The following is a 12647-nucleotide window of genomic DNA, read 5'->3' as shown; positions in this document are numbered from 1 at the left end:
CTAGATCTGATTCCCAAGCAGTCATGACGTTATACTGTTTAAAATAATTCCCACTAAGAAAATCATAAAGACAGTAATAACCCATTTTATTTATTTATTGCATTTGTATCCCACATTTTCCCACGCTAATGTATTTGATTTCCTGTGTATAGTTACTTCAAGGTTGATATCAAAACTGATCATATTATGATCACTGATATCAAGCGGCCCCAGTACCATAACGTCCCTCCACTAAGGACCAAGTCTAGAATTTTTCCTTCTCTCATCGGCTCCTGCACCAGCTGCTCATAAAGCTGTCCTTGATTTCATCAAGGAATTGTACCTCTCTAACATGTCCCGATGTTACATTTACCCAGTCTATATTTGGATAATTGAAGTCACCCATTATTATCACATTGCCCATTTTGTTTGCGTCTCTGATTTCTTTTATCATTTCTGCATCTACCTGCTCATCTACTACTACTACTGACAAACATTTCTAAAGCGCTACTAGGGTTACGCAGCGCTGTACAATTCAAACATAGAAGGACAGTCCCTGGCAAGGTGTATGGTAGTACACTCCTATCACCATACTTTTCCCATTTATACATGAAATTTTAACCCACAATGATTCAAAGGTGTGATTTGTGTCCTGCTGAATTTGTAATCTATCTGAGTCAAGGCTCTCCTTAATATACACTGCTACCCCTCCACCAATTCGGTCCACCCTATCACTATGATATACTTTGTACCCCGGTATGACAGTGTCCCACTGCTTATCCTCTTTCCACCAGGTCTCAGTAATGCCTATTATATCCAATTTTTCATTTAGTGCAATATATTCCAACTCTCCCATCTTATTTCTTAGACTCCTAGCATTTGCATATAGACATTTCAGAGTATGTTTGTTGTTCCTATTTGCATGATGCTTCGTACTTGAAACTACTGATTTGCCATCTTTTGTCTGATCTTTAGTTGTATTTAAGGGCACCTGGCCTACCACGGTCTGTTGTGCAACCTCACTATCCAGAAACCCTATCGTCCCTGTTTGTGAGGTATCCTTGCAAGTTACCTTATCCCGAACCATGCGCTTTTGAGCGACTGTCGGCCTTCCCCCCACTTCTAGTTTAAAAGCTGCTCTATCTCCTTTTTAAATGCCAATGCCAGCAGCCTGGTCCCACCCTGGTTAAGGCAGAGCCCATCAGATCGAAATAGGCTCCCCCTTCCCCAGAATGTTGCCCAGTTCCTAACAAATCTAAAACCCTCCTCCCTGCACCATCGTGTCATCCACGCATTGAGACTCTGGAGCTCTGCCTGTCTCTTTGGCCCTGCGTGTGGAACAGGAGCATTTCAGAAAATGCTACCCTAGAGGATCTGGATTTGAGCTTTCTACCTAAGAGCCTAAATTTGGCTTCCAGAACCTCTCTCCCACATTTTCTTATGTCATTGGTACCCACATGTACCAAGACAGCCGCTCCTCCCCAGCACTATCTAAAATCCTATCTAGGTGACTCCTGAGGTCCGCCACCTTCGCACCAGGCAGGCAAGTCACCAGGCGATCCTCACGTCCACCAGCCACCCAGCTATCTATATGCCTAATGATCGATTCACCAACTACAATGGCTGTCCTAACCTTTCCCTCCCGGGCAGCACTTGGAGACATATCCATGCTCCCTATACTAAATTTCATCCTAACACAGTAGTCCTCCGCACTCACCCTAAGTTCCTGCCGAAGGTGTGTCGGAGTTCCATCTGAACAGTCAATTGTCTTGCCAACATTCTTTCCCCCGTCCTCATACCCGCCCTGCTGAACGTCAGTTGCATACATTGGACTGCAAGAGAGCATTGGCTTTCTATGTGGAGCGGGCAAGCCCATTCAGACAGTCTGCCCAACTGTTTGTTTCTTTTGATCCCAATAGGAAGGGAGTCGCTGTCGGGAAATGCACCATTTCAAAATGGCTAGCAGATTGCATCTCCTTCACTTATGCCCAAGCTGGGCTGACTCTTGAGGGTCATGTCATGGCTCATAGTGTTAGAGCCATGGCAGCGTCAGTGGCTCACTTGAAGTCAGCCACTATTGAAGAGATTTGCAAGGCTGCAATGTGGTCATCAGTCCACATATTCTCATCTCATTACTGCCTTCAGCAGGATTCTCGACGCAACAGTTGGTTCGGGCAGTCGGTGCTGCAGAATCTGTTTGGGGTCTAGAATCCAACTCCACCCCCCTAGGCCCATTTTTGTTCTGCTCCAGGCTGCACTCTCAGTTGTTGCTTCGTAGGTCAATCTCAGTTATGTCCTCACCGTTGCGAGGCCCAATTGACCTTTCTTTTTTGTTTTGAGTGAGCCTGAGGGCTAGGGATACCCCACATGTGAGAACAAGCAGCCTGCTTGTCCTCGGAGAAAGCGAAGTTACTTACCTGTAGCAGGTATTCTCCGAGGACAGCAGGCTGATTGTTCTCAGGAACCTGCCTACCTCACCTTTGGAGTTGTTTTATTCTTTATTTGCTTTTTACATAACTGAGGCGGGAACGGACGTGTGCGGGTGGGAAGATGGCTGCGCATGCGCGGTGTGTCCTACGGACTGTCGCAAAGCTTCTGAATTTTACTGGAAAATCTTCCGTTCCTGGGGCCGTCATGGACGCCAACCCACATGTGAGAACAATCAGACTGCTGAAGTGAAGGGAAGTCTTGCCTCACCAATCTAATGCATTTTTTTGAGGGGGTAAGCAAACATGTGGACAATGGGGAGCCGGTTGATATTGTATATCTGGATTTTCAGAAGGCGTTTGACAAAGTGCCGCACGAAAGACTCCTGAAGAAATTGCAGAGTCATTGAATCGGAGGTAGGGTATTATTATGGATTAAGAACTGGTTGAAAGATAGGAAGCAGAGAGTAGGATGCGTGGCCAGTATTCTCAGTGGAGGAGGGTAGTTAGTGGGGTCCCGCAGGGGTCTGTGCTGGGTCCGTTGCTTTTTAATGTATTTATAAATGACCTAGAGATGGGAATAACTAGTGAGGTAATTAAATTCGCCGATGACACAAAATTATTCAGGGTCGTCAAGTCGCAGGAGGAATGTGAACGATTACAGGAGGACCTTGCGAGACTGGGAGAATGGGCGTGCAAGTGGCAGATGAAGTTCAATGTTGACAAGTGCAAAGTGATGCATGTGGGTAAGAGGAACCCGAATTATAGCTACGTCTTGCAAGGTTCCGCGTTAGGAGTTACGGATCAAGAAAGGGATCTGGGTGTCGTCGTCGATGATACGCTGAAACCTTCTGCTCAGTGTGCTGCTGCGGCTAGGAAAGCGAATAGAATGTTGGGTGTTATTAGGAAGGGTATGGAGTCCAGGTGTGCGGATGTTATAATGCCGTTCTAATCGCTCCATGGTGCGACCGCACCTGGAGTATTGTGTTCAGTACTGGTCTCCGTATCTCAAAAAAGATATAGTAGAATTGGAAAAGGTACAGCGAAGGGCGACGAAAATGATAGTGGGGATGGGACGACTTTCCTACGAAGAGAGGCTGAGAAGGCTAGGGCTTTTCAGCTTGGAGAAGAGACGGCTGAGGGGAGATATGATAGAAGTGTATAAAATAATGAGTGGAATGGATCGGGTGGATGTGAAGCGACTGTTCACGCTATCCAAAAATACTAGGACTAGAGGGCATGAGTTGAAGCTACAGTGTGGCAAATTTAAAACGAATCGGAGAAAATTTTTCTTCACCCAACGTGTAATTAGACTCTGGAATTTGTTGCCGGAGAACGTGGTACGGGCGGTTAGCTTGACGGAGTTTAAAAAGGGGTTAGATAGATTCCTAAAGGACAAGTCCATAGACCGCTATTAAATGGACTTGGAAAAATTCCGCATTTTTAGGTATAACTTGTCTGGAATGTTTTTACGTTTGGGGAGCGTGCCAGGTGCCCTTGACCTGGATTGGCCACTGTCGGTGACAGGATGCTGGGCTAGATGGACCTTTGGTCTTTCCCAGTATGGCACTACTTATGTACTTATGTACTTATGTACTTATGTCCTCGGAGAATACCTGCTACAGGTAAGTAACTTTGCTTTATGCGCCTTACTTTTTTTATTTGTTGCACTGCAAGGCGGCGCACTTGCCTAAGCAATTCAGACATAGTGTGCTGTTGGGTCCCTTGAGGGAGATGTGGAAAGTTCTACTGGGGAGAGTGGTGGTGGTGGGGGGGGGGGGGGGGCAGCATATACTACAGATCAGCTTCCTATTCGGGTGAATGGGTTGTTCTCCCCCGGGATGGATAATCCCACTTTTGAAGCTTGGAAAAGGGAAGTGATTTCCCTGTTACAAAATGTGGTTGGAGGACCGGGGGGGGGGGGGGGGGCGGGGGGTGATGCTCTCTTGGGAATATTTGCAGGATAGGGTGGGGTCTGTTTGGAGGAATAAGTGAACGTACCTAAACAGATAGATACCGGCAGGGACTAAGCACCACATTTAGTTTGCCCACTCACCCGCCCCTGTGGCAGCTCTTCATTTATAGTCGGTGTTCTAATTAAGGTAATAAGCAAGTGCTAAGTCTCAACACATCCATTCATGCAAACAGTAATCACACAATAACAGAACACATTATATCAAAATCCTAAAGACACTGTCTATCCAACATCCTTAAATCTGTAGCTAGTATTTATATATCAAAATATTCACATATTAATGAGATGGAGTCAGTAGTCCAGCAGCGAGAGGAGTGCTACCCAGTCTTTTGCACAGAGTGTCACATGTATGATTATCTCCCAGTTGGTGTGAAGTCATATGTGTGTGCCCGGTGCAAAGAGCCCCTAGCTCTCAGAGAACAGGTCCGTTCTCTCGAGGCTAGAGTACAAGACTTGGTAGAGCTGAGGGAGATAGAACAGTACATAGATGAGATCTACAGGGATGTTGTAGAGAGGTCCCAACTCCAGTCGGGTAGCCACTGTGCTACTTTGGAGCAGAGAGGTCTCCTAGAAGGAAAGCATTGCCCTGGTGAAGTAGGAAGTACTCCTGTAGCCAGGACCTGCCCACCAGAGAATGTATTATCCTCTCGCACCGAGGATATGTCTCCAATTACGGGCCCACAGGGGAAAAGATAGGACCGCTGTTGTAGTTGGCGACTCAATCATTAGCCATGTAGATAGCTGGGTGGCTGGTGGACGTGAGGATCGCCTGGTGATTGCCTGCCTGGTGCGAAGGTGGTGGACCTTACGCGGCACCTAGACAGGATTTTAGATAGTACTGGGGAGGAGCCGGCCGTCTTGGTACACGTGGGTACCAACGACGTATGAAAATGTGGGAGAGAGGTTCTGGAAGCTAAATTTAGGCTTTTAGGAAGGAAGCTCAAATCCAGATCCTCTAGGGTAGCATTTTCTAAAATACTACCTGTTCCACGCGCAGGGTCCAAGCAACAGGCAGAGATCCGGAGGTCTCAACGCATGGATGAGACGATGGTGTGGGGAGGAGGGTTTTGGATTTGTCAGGAACTGGTCAGCATTCTGGGGAAGGGAGAGCTGTATTCCGATCTGATGGGCTTCCACCTTAACCAGGGTGGGACCAGGCTGCTGGCATCAACTTTTAAAAAGGAAATAGAGCAGCTTTTAAACTAGAAATGGGGGGAAAGGCCGACAGTCGCTCAAAAGCGCATGGTTTGGGAGAAGGTATCTTTTGAGGAAATCACCCAGATAGGGAAAAAAGGGTTACTTGTGAGTAAGGATGACAAAGAAAGCATAGAGGATCAGATGGACTTAAATAAAATTAATAATGACCAGACAGAAGACAACATATTAATAATGCCATGTATTAAATGTAATAAAAATCAGAACAACAAGCATACATTGAAATGTCTATATGCAAATGCCAGGAGCCTGAGGCATAAGATGGGAGAGTTGGAGTACATTGCACACAATGAAAAACTGGATATTATAGGTATCTCTGAGACCTGGTGGAAGGAAGATAACCAATGGGACACAGTCATACAGGGCTACAAACCCCTATTGGAATCCTTGTGGATTAAAATTCCACGTGAAAAGGGGAAAGGGACGGTGATAGGAGTGTACTACCGTCCGCCTAGCCAAGACGAGCAGACGGATGCAGCAATATCAAGGGAAATTAGGGAATCGAATAAAAAGGGCAATGTAATATTAATGTATTAAGTTATGTCCAATAAAAAAGGTATCATCTTATTTTCTTTTCCATGCTTTATTTTGTTTGATTTCTATTGATAATATTAATGGGTGACTTCAATTATCCGGATATAGACTGGGTTAATGAAATATCGGTACACGCAAGGGAGGTGAAATTTCTTGATGAAATCAAGGATGGCTTCATGGAACAGCTGGTTCAGGAGCCAACAAGAGAAGGAAAAATACTAGACTTAATCATTAGTGGCACTCATGATCTGGTTCAGGGGGTAACAGTGCGTGGGCCACTTGATAACAGTGATCATAATATGATCGGTTTTGATATTGGCTACGAAGTAAGTGAACTCAGGAAATCAAAGACTGAAGGGAGCGGCTGAAAGGGTAAAAAACTTGAATCAGGCGTGGATGCTGTTCAAAAACACCATCCTGGAAGCCCGGGCCAAATATATTCCGCGTATTAAAAAAGGAGGACGGAAGACCAAACGACAGCCGGCGTCGTTAAAAAGTGAGGTGAAGGAAACTATTAGAGCTAAAAGAAAATCCTTCAGAAAATGGAAGAAGGAACCGAATGAAAATAAACAGCATAAGGAATGTCAAGTCAAATGCAAAGCGCTGATAAGGAAGGCTAAGAGGGACTTCGAAAAAAAGATTGCGTTGGAGGCAAGAACACAGTAAAAACTTTTTTAGGTATATTAAAAGCAGGAAGCTGGCAAAAGAATCGGTTGGACCCCTAGATGACACAGGAGTAAAAGGGGCGATAAGGGAAGACAAAGCCATAGCAGAGAGATTAAATGAATTCTTTGCTTCGGTCTTCACCGAGGAAGATTTGGGTGGGATACCAGGGTCGGAAATGGTATTTCAAGCGGATGAGTCGGAGAAACTTACTGACTTCACGGTAAACCTGGAGGACGTAATGGGACAGTTCAGCAAACTGAAGAGTAGGAAATCTCCTGGACCAGATGGTATTCATCCCAGAGTACTGCTAGAACTGAAAAAGGAGCTTGCGGAGCTATTGTTAGTAATATGTAATTTATCCTTAAAATCGAGCGTGGTACCGGAAGATCGGAGTGTGGCCAATGTAATGTTGATTTTTAAAAAAGGTTCCAGAGGAGATCCGGGAAATTATAGACCAGTGAGTCTGATGTCGGTGCCGGGCAAAATGGTAGAGACTATTATTAAGAACAAAATGACAGAGCATATTCAAAAACATGGATTAATGAGACAAAGTCAACATGGATTTAGTGAAGGGAAATCTTGCCTCACCAATCTACTACATTTCTTTGAATGGGGTGAACAAACATGTGGATAAAGGTGAGCCGGTTGATATTGTGTATCTGGATTTTCAGAAGGCGTTTGACAAAGTACCTCATGAAGACTCCAGAGGAAATTGGAGAGTCATGGGATAGGAGGTAGTGTTCTATTGTGGATTAAAAACTGGTTAAAAGATAGAAAACAGGTCTCCGGGGGGGCGTTCCAAGATGGCGGCACGCAGTTGAGTGAGCTCTGACCTCTCTGAAACCGACGAGCTGTAAAAAAAACAATTCTTCTTACCCATGCCACACACTAAAAGGAAAGGTATGGTCTGGGGTGAAGCTTCGACACCCCGGACTTCGTCCCCTCAACAGCTGTCGATTGAGCGGTTTACCTTGCGAATCCTTCCTCAAAACGCCGAGAGTGTTCCAGCTGACCTTCAGAGTGGGGAAACCCTGGGGGACTTAGGTCTTGATGTCACGCTTTCTCCTCCGGCAATAGACCCGCCGCCCCACCCAGAAGGACGCCAGACCCAGAGAGGTTCTCTCGAGACCGAAGAGGTTATCGTTGAGCCCCTAATCGAAGGTGCTGGAATGGCGGGGCCAGACGGGTTGCAAAGGCCAACAGGCCCAAGCATTGATTGGAAGCATTTAAAATCAGCTCCTGGGTCGGTGTCGTTGGAGAACATTTGGACTGTTCTCCAACAATTGGCTATAAACGTGGAAAAATCAACGAAAGAACTTTCTTCATTAGTAAGTACAATGAATACCTTTTCTGAATAACTATAAAGCTCAATCAAGATGTGAAAAAGTTACAAGACTTATCTTCAGAAATGATAAAAGACAAAATTTTAATAACAAGAAAGATTGATTAAGTTGAAAATTACAATCGAAGATTAAGTTTAAGGATAATGAACTTTCCAAGAGAGACAGGAGTATCACCATTAGATGCCTTTAAAAAATACTTAACTGAAATTTTGAAATATACTTCTGAAACTTTGCCTCCAGTAAATAAAATTTACTATATAAGAAACAAAATCTCCTTGGAAGCAGTGGCGTAGCCAGACAGCCAGTTTTGGGTGGGCCTGAGCCCAAAGTGGGTGGGCACAAAATTTTCTCTGCTCCGCCCTCCCTCCCTCCACTATACCCACCATTTCTCCCTCCTCTCCACTCCTATGCCTACCATTTCTCCCCCTCCCCACCTATCCCCTCTGTGTGCAGCATGTGTCCCTCCCCTCCACCTCATACACAGCCAAGACTTCTCCCTTCCTCACCCCTCCACCCCTTTGCTGCATCTCCCTCACCCACCAACCAAGCCTCATCTTTCCATCTTCCCTCCCCCCTGTGCAGCATCTTTCTTTCCATCTTCCCTTCCCCCTGTGCAGCTGCTGTGTCCCCCCCGTCTTCCCTCCCCCATGTGACATCTCCCCCCCCCCCCCCGTGCAGCATCTCACCCTCCTTGCAGGCCCGCCCAGCAGCAAAGTTCCTTACGGCGATTCCAGTCGCAGCGATTCCCACACGCTGCCTGCCGGCTGCCGCTCAACAATCTCCTCTCGCTACTAAGCGCTAACATGGAAGTCTCTCCTGCAGAGGAGAGACTTCCGGGTTAGCGCTTAGTAGCGCGAGGAGATTGAGCGGCAGCCGGCACTGGCAGGCAGCGTGTGGGAATCGCTGCGACTGGAATCGCCATCACTCAGGAACTTTGCTGCTGGGCGGGCCTGACCCGAACTTGGGTGGGCCCAGGCCCACCCGGGCCCGCCCGTGGCTACGCCCCTGCTTGGAAGGTGTATCTTCAACTGGTAAACCCATAAGTGCAGTGGAGAAAACAATATTAAATGTATCTGAACTGTTGGAAGCTACTATATCAGATCAATCAGAAAGAATGACTTTAATAGTCCAATTTGTTTTCCAGCAGAACGTTGAAGCTATAAAAAGATTGTATTTTCGTTGAATGAATGATTTGTTTTATGGTAAAACAATACGTATATTTCAGGATGTTACGAGCAAACACAAGATTAGGAAGACTTTTTTGAGCATGAGAAAAGAGACCAGGAATTGGGTGCATCTTTCTTCTTGAAACTACCCAAGTAAATGCGTTGTGAAATATGAAGGTCTAAATATATTTTTTTTTCAGTCAGAACAGTTAAGAGTATTTATTGACTCAAGAAAGTTATAAAGTTCTACGTTCTAGCCAGTGGTGTAAATTATAAGAATTTAAGGAAGGATGCGTGGCGAAGTCTGTTCCTTAGTATTTAGTTTGATTTATATTTTCCCCATTATCCTTAATAATGCCTCCCTTTTTCATTTTGTGATATAAAAAGGCATTAATGTATCTTCTTAAGATTGTACCTATGGGATGATGTCATTTATTACTGTTTCTGTCTGATTTTCTGAAGCAAGATTGTCTTGTATTGTAAAGTTTTTGAAATTATAAATAAATAAATAAATAAAGATAGAAAACAGAGAATAGGGTTAAATGGTCAGTATTCTCAATGGAGAAGGGTAGTTAGTGGGGTTCCCCAGGGGTCTGTGCTCGGACCGCTGCTTTTTAACATATTTATAAATGACCTAGAGATGGGAGTAACTAGTGAGGTAATTAAATTTGCTGATGACAAAAAGTTATTCAAAGTCGTTAAATCGCGGGAGGATTGTAAAAAATTACAAGAGGAACTTATGAGACTGGGAGACTGGGCATCTAAATGGCAGATGACTTTTAATGTGAGCAAGTGCAAAGTGAGACTTGGGAAAGAGGAACCCGAATTATAGCTACATCATGCAAGGTTCCACGTTAGGAGTCACAGACCAAGAAAGGAATCTAGGTGTCATCGTGGATGATAAACCTTCTGCTCAGTGTGCTGCTGCGGCTAAGAAAGCAAATAGAATGTTAGGTATTATTCGGAAAGGAATGGAAAACAAAAATGAGGATGTTATAATGACTTTGTATCACTCCATGGTGTGTTCAATTCTGGTCACCACATTCTCAAAAAGATATAGTGGAATTAGAAAAAGGTGCAGAGAAGGGCGACAAAAATGATAAAGGGGATGGGACGACTTCTCTATGAGGAAAGACTAAAGCGACTAGGGCTCTTCAGCTTGGAGAAAAGGCGGCTGAGGGGAGATATGATAGAGGTCTATAAAATAATGAGTGGAGTTGAACGGGTAGATGTGAAGCGTCGTTTACGCTTCCAAAAATACTAGGACTAGGGGGCATGCGATTAACTACTACTACTACTACTATTTAGCATTTCTATAGCGTTACAAGGCATACGCAGTGCTGCACAAACATAGAAGAAAGACAGTCCCTGCTCAAAGAGCTTACAATCTAATAGACAAAAAATAAAGTAATCAAATCAAATCTCGTGTAGTAAATTTAAAGGAATCGGAGAAAAATTTTCTTCACTAAACGTGTAATTAAACTGTGGAATTCATTGCCAGAGATGTGGTAAAGGCGGTTAGCTTAGCGGAGTTTAAAAAGGTTTGGCCAGCTTCCTAAAGGAAGAGTCCATAGACCATTATTAAATGGACTGGGGAAAATCCACTATTTCTGGGATACGCAGTATAAAATGTTTTGTACTTTTTTGGGATCTTGCCAGGTATTTGTGACCTGGATTGGCCACTGTTGGAAACAGTATGCTGGGCTTGATGGACCTTTGGTCTTTCCCAGTATGGCAATACTTATGTATGTACTTATGTACCCAAGTCCAACCTGGATTTTCAGTGGCACGGCTGATATTTAGCATTTATAAAATCCCTTACCGCCCCCCCAGTGTCATACTATATAATAATTCTCACCTGCAACGTTCTATGCGTCTGCCTGCCTGTGTCTGTAACCTTCTTCACAGATGGGCTCCAAAGCCCTAGCTGACGTCACTAGACCCATTATGACGCGAACCGGAGGAAAAAAAACCCTCACAGCTGATCCACTCTCCCCCCCCCCAACGAGTTCAAGACCCCAACTCCCTCCCTCCCTCCGATTTGCAGACCCCCTCTCGGAGTTCCCGACCCCTGGAGCCCCCTGCTGTGACCCTCTCGAGCCCCCCTTCCGGTCGCCAACCCTCCCCCGCCGCAGTCGCGTACCCCAACCCCCGCCAGCTGAAGTCGAACTGAAAGGAAAAAAAAACCCTCACAGCTGATCCACTCTCCCCCCCCCACAAGTTCAAGACCCCAACTCCCTCCCTCCGATTTGCAGACTCCCTCCCTCCTATTTGCAGACCCCCCTCAGAGTTCCTGACCCCTGTACCCCCCTGCCGCGACCCTCTCGAGCCCCTCTTCCCGCTGCCGTCACATGCCTGTGCTGGTGGGGGACCCCAACCCCCGCCAGCCGAAGTCCTCTTCTCAGCCGCGCGGCGTTGACGAATGATGTGATCACATTTGAATCTGTTTGTGTGCGTGCGTCTGACACACAAACAGATTCAAACATGATCCCATCATTCGTCCACGGACCACGCCGCGCCCTCCGGTGCCATGGAGAAGCTAGGATACAGGCCGGCAAGGGCAACTACAGCACTTCCAGTGCCATGGATGAGCAGGGAGTTGTGCATGCGCAAATAACTTGCGTACACAGGAAGAAGACAGGGAGCCAACAGAGGAGGAGAAGAGGCAGGAGCTCCAGATTGGTGTGAGAATCGCACCAATCATGGGACAGAAGAGGAGGAGCAGTTCCCAGGAGTGAGGCAGGCCCAGAAACCATGCAGGGCAGATACAGGCATGGATGAGGGCTGCAGGTAAACCCTGGAAAGAAGGCTGCAGTGGCCTAGGCAAGCCCAGGCAGGGGAAGAGCAGCAACAAACAAAAGCCTGGGCAGGAGGCTACCAAGAAGTCTGAGCTGCCGGAGAGAGAAAATGGGCTGCAAACTCAGGGGGGGGGGGGGGGGGGGGGAGGGAGGTCTGGGACTTGGAGGAGGGGGGGGAATGCACCACCTGCACAAAAACTAACAAAAAAACGGGGGGACGACCCTGGAATTGGGAGGGAGGGAGGGAGAGAGGGGGGACAACGACCCTGGAACACGGAGGAAGGGGGGACACTGGAACTGAGTGGGAGGGAGGGGCCCCAGGCACACACACACTCTCTCTCACAGACACACTCGCACCCAGTCTCACTCTCTCTGTCACACACACACACTCGCACATTCACTCTCCCTCACACAGTCACTCTCACACACACACTCTCTCAAACATACACACTCCGAGGAAAACCTTGCTAGCGCCTGTTTCATTTGTGTCAGAAACGGGCCTTTTTTACCAGTTTTTAGATAACTTCAAGGTCCTAAGGATATGC

General features: G+C 46.3%; 1 protein-coding gene across 1 annotated transcript in view; it reads right to left on the bottom strand.

Moving 5' to 3' along the window:
* Nucleotides 1–12647, bottom strand: part of BCAR1 (BCAR1 scaffold protein, Cas family member) — a 504782-nt gene that overhangs the window by 12346 nt on the left and 479789 nt on the right.

Source organism: Microcaecilia unicolor, chromosome 5 (assembly GCF_901765095.1).
Source record: "Microcaecilia unicolor chromosome 5, aMicUni1.1, whole genome shotgun sequence".
NCBI lineage: Eukaryota > Metazoa > Chordata > Amphibia > Gymnophiona > Siphonopidae > Microcaecilia > Microcaecilia unicolor.
This window is presented reverse-complemented; position numbering and strand designations above follow the sequence as displayed.